The 11534-nt window shown below is 43.4% G+C and overlaps 1 pseudogene; it reads left to right on the forward strand.

Annotated features, from left to right (window-relative positions):
* Window positions 1-8177: 8177 nt before the first annotated feature.
* On the forward strand, window positions 8178-9274 carry LOC102518883 (annotated as a pseudogene).
* The last annotated feature ends 2260 nt before the right edge of the window (window positions 9275-11534 follow it).

Consider the following 11534-nt stretch of genomic DNA (forward strand, 5'->3'; position numbering starts at 1 on the left):
AGATCCCACTGCTGGGCGTGTATCCAGAGCAAAACTCTAATGTGAAAAGACACATCCATTTATTTATTTATTTATTTTTTTACCACAGTGGGCAACATTAAATTGGGGGGGGGGGGTTGTGTTTTCAACAAGTGGTGCCAGGCAATTGTCTATCCAGTGAAATTTTTTCATTTCTAAGAGAAATGAAATTGGATCCCTGTTTCATACCACATGCAAAATTAACTCAAGATACATAAAAAGCTTAAATTTAAAGAGTGGTAAAGTGACAATCAGCCCTCATCTGCTGATTCCACATTTGCAGAATCAGTCTTCTTCAGATAAAAAAATAATAATAATAATTTGAGAAAGTTCCATAAAGAAAAATTTGAATTTGTGGCATGCCAGAAATTATTTAAATAACACTATATTTTCTTCATAATTATTTACATACAATTTACATTGTATTATTTGGTATAAGTGATCTAGAGATTATTTTAAGTATACAGGAAGCTGTGCTTAGATTATTTGCCAATACTACGCCACTTTATATAATGGGCTTGAGCATCAACAGATATTTAGTATCCACAGGGTGTCCTGGAACCAATACCTCACAGATAGGGAGGGAAGATGTATAAACTCTCAAAGAAACAATGGGGATAAGTCATCATGACCTTGAAGTTAGCAATTTTTTTAGATCTGATAACAAACGCAAGCAAGGAAAGAAAATAATAAATTGCCTTTCCTCAAAATTAAAGACATTTGTACATCAAAGATGTTATCCAGAAACTGAAAAGACAGCACACAAAATCAAAGAAAATATTTGCACATTATATACTTGAAAAAAATTTTATCAAGAATATATCAAGAACTTTCACAACTCATAAAAAGACAAAACAAGCCCAATTTTTAACATGGTAAAAGGACTTAAATACACCCTTCTCTATATGTAAACTAAAAAAAAAAAAGTACAGTATATTGTATATATGTATTTACATGCAATATAATGTATATGTGCAGTCAAAGAGTAATAATCTACCTAATAAAAGTGAAAAACAAGAAAAACCAATAAATAAATAAAATTAAATATTTTTTAAATAGACCCTTCTCCAGACAAGACAAATTGTCAACAAGCAGATGAAAAAATGTTTAAAATCAGTCATGATGGAAATGTAAATGAATACCATAATGCCATGCAGCTTCAAGCACACTAGAAGCCCTACAATCCAGAAAACTAAAAACAAATATTGGCAAAAATGTACAGAAATTGAAACTTTTAAACATTACTTGAAAAATTGGAAAATCCTACAGCCCATGTTTCCAGTTGGTCATTTCCTCAAAAAGATAAAAATACAGTTACCTTATGGTTCAACAACTACACTCCTAGATATAGACCCCAAAACATTAAAAATAGGTGTTCAAACAAAAAAAGGCACACAAATATTCACAGCAGCACTATGCGCAATGGCCCCAAAGGTAGAACAATTGAAATGTCCATCAAAGGCTAAACAGATAAACAGACAGGGTACATCCATAAACTGGCATGTTATTCTGCCATATAAAGGACTAAAATGGTGCAGCCATGGTGGAGAACCATACAGGAGCTCCTCAAAAACTTACACGTGGGGTTGACATGTGATCCATCAATGCCACTTCAGGATATATGTTCAAAATATTTGAAAGCAGGAACTGGAATAGAAATGGGTACACCCATATCCATGGCAGCACTAATCACAACAGCAAAAGATGGAAACAACTCACCTGTCCATCAGTGGATGAATGGATAAAGTACATGTGGTGTATACACAATGGGATACTGCACAGCCTTAAAAACTAAGGAAATTATGACACATGCTGCAACGTGGATAAATCTTGAAGTCAATATGCTAAGTGAAATAAGCCAGACACAGAAGGACAAATATTACAGGATTCCCCTTGTTCAAGGCATCCAGAGAAGTCAGATGCAGAGACAGAAAGAGTGTCACTGCCAGGGGCTGAGGGGAGTCAGTGTTCACTGGACACAGGGCTTCCTTCACTTGGGGAAAATGAGTAAGTTCTGGAGATGGATGGTGAGGCATCTGTACAACAATGTGAATCTAGTTAATACCATAGAACTGCATAGTTAAATGGTTTAAACGGTAAGTGTTATGTTCTGTATTTTTAATGACAATGAAAAATGCAAATGAATCACTAATGATTCAAATTGGATTAAGATTGAAAACATTCTAAGTGAAAGGAGACACACAGAAGATGCCACCCGGATCGTACTCATCTTGTGTGCTTTAAATCCATTAAGATTTTGAAAAAGAGGGAAACTCTCAGTAAGTTTCAGGAAAAGAAAACTGTCACAGAATGGAAAAAAGGATTTCCATAAGTTGGGGCAAAGGGGAAGGCTGAAGTGGACCTGTGGATGGGATTACAAGGTGAACCATAAAATTTCTTCATTTGGGGTTTATGTGCTGGTTCCCTGGGGGAGTATCCCAGTGTTAGGTAAAACCCACAGGAGTATTTTATGTGAAGTGGCAAATGTGAGTACTGCGAAATGCTATTTAAAGTATTTTATAAAGAACATTATAAGAAAACTTTCTAAGAAACTTTATTAAAAACTAAATTACTTTTGAAAACAACCATGTCAATACCACACCAAAAAAGCAGAGAAGACATCAGATTTCCCTATAGAGGCCCACCCTTAACGCGACCCAGTTCACCCAAAGTGCTGATGCTCGTCGCCCTTGCAGGAATCCACATGTAACTTAGAAGCACTGTGGGAAGATTAGGAGCCGCTGTGTCTTAGGTGCTGTGGGGGACCTGGATGGTGTCCAAACAGGGTGAATTCTGATTTCTAGTTTTCCACATCAAACCATCAAAAACCTGTTAGAACTAATAAATCATTTCCGTAAAGCTACAAGGTACAAAATCAATACACAAAAATCAGTTGCCTTTCTATACATTAATAATGAAACACCAGAAAGAGACATTTTTTAAAATCCCATTTACAATTGCATCCAAAAAAATACCTATCAATAAATTGAATCAAGGATGTGAAAGACCTGCACACTAAAAATTATAAGACACTGAGGAAAGAAACTGAACAGACACAAATAAATGGAAGGATACCCTCTGCTCATGGACAGAAAGAATTAATGTTGTTAAAATGTCCGTTCTACCCAAAGCAGTGCTCAAACTCAAAGCAAGCCTCGTCAAATCACTATGCCCTACACCAGAAAATAACAGAACATCATGAATTGACTATACTTCAGTAAAATAAAATAAACTTCAGTGGTATTTTTCACAGAAACAGAACAAACATTCCTAACATTCATGTGGAAACACAAAGGACCCTGAACAGCCAGAGAGATTCTACAAAAGGGAAACAGGCTGGAGGCATCTCCTTCCCTGACTTCACACGGCATTACAAAAGCACAGTGACCTAAAAGGTGTGGAATTGGCACAACACAGGGACATGGACCAGAGAGAGTCTGCAAACAAACCTACGGGGATGTGGTCAGTTAACTCACAAGAAAGGAGCCAGGAACCTGCACCGGGGAAAGGACAGTCCCCTCGATGAATGGTGCCGGGAAAACTGGACACCACACACCAAAGAAGGACATGGCACACTGTCTGCACCACACTCAGAATCTGACTAAAACCCACAGCTTCCCACATCCAGCCCTTCCTCTCCCGGGGCCTCTGAGGAGGCCCTCTTCTCAGCCGTCAGCCCCTCACAGGAAGCTTCTCCTCACTTTCCCTCACTTTTCCTTCCTCCTCACCTTCCCTCAGTGCAGCACCTCCTGTTGGGTACTGAGGAGACTGGTCTCCAGTCAGCGTGGACATAACCCCCTGTTGTCCCAAAGCCCCGGCAGGTCCAGAGGAGTTGCAGCCCCAGGCAGCTGCGCAGGACGCCAGATCCTCAGGCAGAACGCAACCGAGTTCCCACCGCAGCTGGGGGAGGCGGGCTCCGGGCCCCTCCAGCCAATGGGAAAGCGCAGACCCAGCCGCCCTCACGGCCATTGGAGGCGCCGCCCTGACAGCGGCTCTGCTCAATCCTTTAAACTGGAAATTCAAACTGAAATAGAGCCAAATATCTGCAACCTCTCCAAATACTTCAGAAACAATTAACTGGAAGCCATACGGAATGAAGTGAACAGACCCAGACTTTAAACCTTACACCCTTGTTTGCTGAGCTTTCATGACAACCTGCCATAAATGACTTCCTCCCTCCCCAGGCCTCGCTTTTGTTTTTAGCTGAAGGTGATACTTAAGGTGATGCCTCTGGCCATTTTGGGGAGGGACTCAGTGTTCCTGGGTATCTCCCCTGTATACAGGAGGTATGCATGTTATTAAACTTGCTTCTTTTTCTCCCGGTAATCTGTCTTACTAGGGGGTGGGGGGCGGTATTAACCAAGAGCCTAGAAGGGGAGAGAGAGAACTGGTTTTCCTCCCACACACACGCAGTGGAATACTCCTCAGCAGTAGAAATTAAACTGTCAACCCATGGAAAGACAAGGGTAAATCTTACTTGTATATTACTAAGTAAAAGAATCCAGTCTGAGGAGGCTGCACTCAGTAGGACCCTATTTAGGACAATTATGGAAAAGGCAAAACTACATACATAAGCAGATCATGGGGTGGGGGTGGGGGGTTGAAGTATTCCATGTGAAACTTTAGGTTGGTGTCACTATGATTGTGTCTAAGCCCACACCTTTGCACAGCCCAAAGGTCAATCATAATCTATTCAAATTTAGCTGTTTAGGGTGTAGCAGCATCGCAGGGTGGAACACACAATGTGACAGAATCTAACTGTATTAGAAATGGGTGTAAAAACTCACAGTCGGTGGTGGGCAAGAGGTGCTGGCCTAAGTTAACTTTGGAAATGCACAGAATAATTCTGCAAAGGCAGAATGGACCACTGTTAAACTGTGGGCTTTGTATTATAAAGTTCTTCCCAGGGTGTAGTAGCTAACAATTCTGAAACCACCATGAATGGAACCTGGAAAAGAGAAATGAGTTGATAAAGGGCAGATGGTGGGAACCAGGCTCCTCGCTGTGGGAATGGGAAGTCACAGATAAGCAAGGGGAGAGCCTTGGCCCTCATACTCCTGGATCTGAGTTTCCTAGGTGGATGGTGTGGGGAGTGGACTGGCCAGGGGAAGGCACAGCTCTTTACCCTGGGAAAGTCCTGCAGATGTAGGAACCTCACACCCCTTTCTTTCCCCCATACCTGCTGGAAACACCCAGACCTTTGAAATCAGCCAATGCAGCTTTTCAGACATTCTCACCCTGAGGCAGATAAAGGAGCCTGAGGGCCTTGCACTGCTACCCAGTTGTCCCAGAATCCAGGCCCTGGAGGGTGGAGTCAGGATGGGATACCTGGATCTCTGGCCAGCACGTCAGAGCAAGGAAGAAGACCAGTCCTGACAGCAGGGGTCTCCTAAAGTCTGTAAGCCCAGTGCCCTGATGGGGTTCATTCCCTGTGGGGACATCGGTGGGACCTGCAGTGGTTCTGTTTTCCACCTGAGCCCCTTGGATGAAGCCAGGGCAGAACTGGACTTGGATCCCCTGGCAGTGTTTCAAACTCAGACGCAGTGGCTTTACAAAGGAACAGGAGAGTGAAGCTGAGCACCTGACAGCCACTCCTCTCTGGCCCTGAGCTGCTTCCATCAGGACCACAGTCCCCTGCATGGAGTCTGCTGTAACCCACCTGTCCGCACCTGGGCTCTCCCCTTCCTCCCAGGACCCCTCTCCCAGGCCAGATGCATCTGTCCAACCATTGTACCCCCCTCTCGCCTTGAGGCTGACAGGCCCCTCACAGGACTGTGATCCTGCCACTCCCCAAATCCCAGGAGGCAGCTCTGCCTTCTTTGGTTGCTGAGCCAAGACACCTGGGGCTTCCCAATCCCCCACTTTCCTTGTGCCCTGGTGACTTTCAGCTCTTCCTCCCAAAATCCCATGTGGTGGTTTGCAGAAATTGACAACCAACCTAAAATTCATGTGGAAAAGGCCAGGGGCTCAGAACAGATCAAGGAATCCTGACAAAGAAGAACAAAGTTGGAGGTATGGAAAGCCAGGCAGAACCCCATGGTTGGTATAAAGACACTTTCAGCTGAAGACACCTGAGATTCAACAGATGCAGGAGAAAGCTTTTCTTGGAGCTCCCCTTGTCTGAATAAAAGCAGAAACTTCTGAGGAATGACCACAGCTACCAATTACCTCATCAGAGTGTCTTCTACACTCAGGAGAGAGACCGAGTCCCCTCTGAACATATGCCCCGGAGTCTTTCACACTTTTATTGGTCCCTGTAATGCCTGGGCCTGTGTTGGGCAATAGGCAGCCAGAGCCAAATGTTAGATAATTTGTACAATAAAGGGGCAGATAGTTTATATGATAAAGTAGACTATTGTTGCTATTTAACATTCTCTTCCCAAATCTAAGGCGACTCAAAGGTAACTAAGGAAACAAGTGAATGCTTTGGGAATGGAAGCAGAGAGCAAAGTGAGATCTTTCTGTTGCTGTCTCTTCTTTTAAGCCAAAAATTTCCACTTTAAAGGTGAGGAAATTGAAGCCAGAGAGAAGAAAATCTGCATGTAAGGTCGAAATCAGTGCACTGAGATCTCTGACATAACCAGCATGAGACTAGCCCATTACCATAAGCAACTAGAAAGACGACCAAACATATGAAGCAAATGTTTTCAGAAACTGCACATCAGGTAGAGAGGACTGTGATCCTTGAGGGAAGAGATACGAAATGGCCCTACTGTGATGGTTTAAATAGGCCCACAAGTTCCTTGATCATTTCTTCAAGAGGGACAGCCTAATTCCTCTACCCTTGAGTGTGGGCTGAATTTAGAGTTTTGCATTTAACAAACAAAAAAATCACATGACATAGCCAGAAATAGAAAGAAAAATGCTACATGATATCACTTATATGTGGAATCTTAAAAAAAATAAATAAATAAACAAAAAGGACACAAATGAACTTAACGACAAAACAGAAACAGGCTCACAGACATAGAGAACAAACTTATGGTTACCGGGGATAAGCGGGGTGGGAAGGGATACATTGGGAGTTCAAAATTTGCACTTCTTGGGGAGTGATGGAAATGTTAGCTATCTTGATTGTGGTGGTGGTTTCATGGGTGTATACATCTATCAAAATTCATCAGATTGTACATTTGAAATATGTGTTGTTTACTGTACAGGAACCATACCACAGAAAGGGCATTAAAAACTATAAATAAAATAAAAATTTTAAAGCATGTGATGTTTGGAACTTTGGAGAACAGGTCTAAGGCACAGGATATTCCTCCTTGACGTCTCTCTCAGTTCACAGACTCTGAGGGATGCCTGGAGCCACACACTGTGAGCACATTCAAGCAAACACATGCAGGGAACCAGGAGGAACTGCCCTCCACCAGCAATAATGTACCAGACAAAGGAGTAACACTCACCTTAGAGGCAGATCCTCCAGCACCAGATGATAATGATGATGACCTGGCTGCAACCTCATGAGAGGTCGTGAGTCAGAACCACCCAGCTAACCCCCTCCTGGGGGGTTACTGAACCCACAGAAACTGTGGAACAACATAAATGTTTGCTAAGTTGATAAACTGCATGGTAATTTGTTAAGCAACGTTACATAATTCATACAAATTTTCGTACCTATAGCAGTGGGTTATTATAACAAAAACTGAAAATGTGGGAGTGGCTTTGATATCAGGCAGTGGGAGAAAGAGAAAAGGATTTCAGAAGTGTTAGTGAAAGCTTGACATGGTGTGAACATACTATTAATAGAAGTCCATATTTTGAAGAGGTTGTTGGTGAGGACTTAATGGATAGTATCAAAAAATCTGACTACAAACTACAGGAAAGGGGATCTTTGTTATGCAGTGTCAGAAATTTCAGTAGCACTGTTCCTACAGTAATGTGGAGAGTGCAAAATGAGCCCAAGCATTGGGTGAACTAGCTAAGATTTCCAGAAAGTACTGAGTGTCTCCTAGCTGCTTCTTCCTTGCTGCTTAAACTAAACAGCCAAAAGGATAGTGATAGCTAAAAGAAGGAATATTAAACAAAAAGGGGCCAGGACTTGATGGTTTGGGGAATTCCCTGTCTCTCCAGATAACATAAAATGCTAAAACTTAGAAACAGACTATAGGCACTTCTCTCCAAGAACCACTCTGTAGTGGAGACCTCCTGGGAACAAGATGAGTTCACAGGTTGACACCCCATTGCAGAACTCGGGGTCAGCACTGGCTAAGCCCTGGGTTGTTGTGGCTCCTTATTCACGTCAAAGCTGTCTATGAACAGCCCAAATTTTACCCTCTAATTTGTTCCTCTAATTATACAGAATCCTATGACGATGGTTGTGAGAATTATCCCACTCTATACAAATATGTTCAGGATTTTTTGAATCATCTTACAAACAATTTCATAGGTTTGGAAACTGAAACTGAAAGGTTTGCAGAGACAGTGAATAGCTGTGTTACAATAGATGACGTTTTGCAAGAACACAGGGAAGTCATGTATCAACAGGCCATGTCTATCTCAAATTCTCTTACATGGGAATTAGCAATTGGCAAATTCCAGAGAGAGGCAGTTTCCACCAATTGCTACTTCAAAGACATCAGAATTAATATGAAGTTCAGGAACAAGCTGCAAAAAGAATGAAGTGACTTGAAAACAATTCCATGCATTTGTACTCTTCCTGGAAGAATTTTATCTTAATCTGGAGATCAAGGGAAAAAACAGACCAGGTTATGAGAGCAGGTCTTCTTCAGGAGATGCTGGATGCCCTTTTTTCTAACCCTCCAGACAACTTAATTTGTGCAGTACTGTTACTGAAGTTGACAGGGTCAGTTTGAAAGATGCTGGAAGGAAACAGGAAAGACTGGTATGCAAGAAATTATTTGGAGAATTGAAAATGTCATCCTAGATGCAAATAGCCACAGAGATATAAATCAGATGCCCATGAAATTTGCAGAACTCTGGTCAAGTAACTGGGGTAGAATCCATGCAACCTCAACAGAGAAGCGGCACCTGAAAGTGAGACTATGCTATGCGTGAAGCGATGTTCTGCACATCTGATGGCGTTCCTTTCCCTGCAGTTCATCCAGATTATCAAGAGAAATATTGAGAATTACTTGAAAGGGATGAATTTTTTCCAGATGATGAAGAAAATGGAACAGATTTATCAGAGGCTGGTGATCCACACTTGGATGACACTGATGATGAGTTTGACTCAGAGATCGAAAAAACTTATGAAAAGTTTGGTTTGGCATCAGAGCATAAGCAAAAACAGTAAAGCTAAATTTCAGCGTATAGGTTTTATTAAGCTATTTAGCTTATGGTGATTTAACAGAACACAGGAAAGCAAGAAAATGTGTTAATCTTATACCAAGTTAAGGATGTTGAGTTATGCTGCTAATGCACAGAACCTTAATTTTGTTTAACAGTATCTCCCAAAATAACCTTTATTACCTCCTCCTGAAAAAAAAAAAGTATTCTAAACAAAGATAAAATGCAAGGCACGGTCAGGGAAACATATGTGAATGGAAAATCCTTTGTTAAGAGAGCAGAAATATCAAAGTGGTGCCTCAGATGACAGTACACAATGCAGTCTGACAAAAATCTCGTTGTCTGAGATTTGCCCACTCATATCAAACAAGGAGTTATAAGTAGCTAGTGAATATTCCTAAAGACTGTAGACTGTCAACTTTCATTTAAAAACACAAGCAATTCTGAATTTTTTCACAATTACACAACTTCAGAATTTTTCATACAACAGAAAAGACACAAGATACATCAAAATGTTGAAATATCAGACACTGTTTCCCCACGTTCACTCCCCTGCCCCCTCCCTTGAGTGGAACCCAATTACTCTTATCTAAGTTTCAGGAGGAAGCTGTATAGAGAAAAACACAAAGACTGATTAGAACCAACTAGGCCTAAGACTGCAGAGGATTTGACTTCCAGTCAACCCTAAGCTTTATTACAGGCTCATCGTAATATGTTATCACTCCTAAATGACACAACCAACAGCACCATGACAGTTGACAATTGCCATGACAACTACCCAAAACTCCCATACAAGGATTGAAAAGGAGTTGCATCGGTCCGGGGTCCGACTACATCCCTGTTAAGTCATGAATACTCCTCCCGCTGTTTCCAATCACCACCCCATCTTGACCTGACCCCCAGCCATGCCCCTTCACTTCCACCCTCCTATATATTTGGTGTCTGCAACTAAATTGGATTGAGAAGATGATCTGAGAGCTAGGTTACCATTTTGCCAGTCTTTGGCCATTAAGTAAAGCTTGTGCTGTCCCAGACAGCATCTGTCTCATTATTGGCTGTGTGAACCTGATAAGAAAAAGAACCTCCCTGAAAGAGACAAGGGGTCCTGGTCCCTGCTAAGACCCAGGCACCGGTCCAGTCAACCAATTCAGTAACAAACTGGAGGGAGAAGCAAGAGGGTGCCAGGCTGGAAAGGCCTTCCCACCCAGCAGAAGGACTCTCAAGCCCTGGAGCTGGCAGGGAAGTCACAGAGGTTCAAAGATTGAGCTGGGCAGAAACCTGGGGTTGAGGCACAGATGCCTCTGGCTCCAGGTGACCATCACTGACATGAGACACCGATGGCAGGGGAACGGACTCAGGGCCCCACAGGAGGACACAGAGATGCAGTATAGCCTGCAACTGGGGGAGTCCACCGGCCTCAGTCCACCCTGCAAAAATTGGGGACAGGCACACGGCACACGGTTTGCCCAGGTCACTGCAGTCCTGCGCTCATGGGTCCTGGTTGCCCACCTTCGCAGGAAAAAACGACAGCAAGAAAGGCTGGCGCCAAATTGGCCACCAACCAGGTAACAAAGTGCAGGCTAAGATAAAACGCCTCCGCTGCCAATAAACCAGATTGAATTAGTGCGGTCCCGGGCATTGCAGTCCAGTGCGGCTGGGAGGTTTCTGGGTGCTGTAGTCCACGGTGGGGATGAGCTGAGGATTCTGGGTACTGCAGTGCCCAGGTGGGCGGAAAAGCGGAGGGTTCTGGGTACTGTAGTCCCCGGATTAGCGGAAATGCCAAGGATTCTGGGTACTGTGGTCCTTGGATGAGCGGAAACGCCAAGGATTCTGGGCACTGTAGTCCCAGGATGGGCCAGGGTGAGGAGCGGCTAACATACGGAGACCTCTGAGTACTGTAGCCCCAGGATTAGGGGAGGGGGCACGAGCAGATCCTGGGTACTGTATCCCCCAGATGAGTGGGAAAGATCCAAGAATTCCCCTGATGAGCAGAAATACCAATGGTTCTGGGTGCCATAGTCCCAGAATGGGGCATTCCCAGGATTCTGGGACTATAATCCCAGGCCATGCAGGGGATTCTGGGTGCTATGGTCCCAGGTCCCGCAAGGCCCTTTGGTCGCTGTCACTGTTCCGTCTGTCACGCTGACAAGCAGGACTCCCCACTTCTCTCTTCTGCATGCTTTTCCCATGGGGAAGGAGGGCTGTGCAAGGCTGACCCTGTGGCTCAGTGGTGAGGTGAGGCCTGTGGGGCGAGAGCTTACGGGCCT

The sequence above is a fragment of the Camelus ferus genome, chromosome 27 (assembly GCF_009834535.1).
Source record: "Camelus ferus isolate YT-003-E chromosome 27, BCGSAC_Cfer_1.0, whole genome shotgun sequence".
NCBI classification, from domain to species: Eukaryota; Metazoa; Chordata; class Mammalia; order Artiodactyla; family Camelidae; genus Camelus; species Camelus ferus.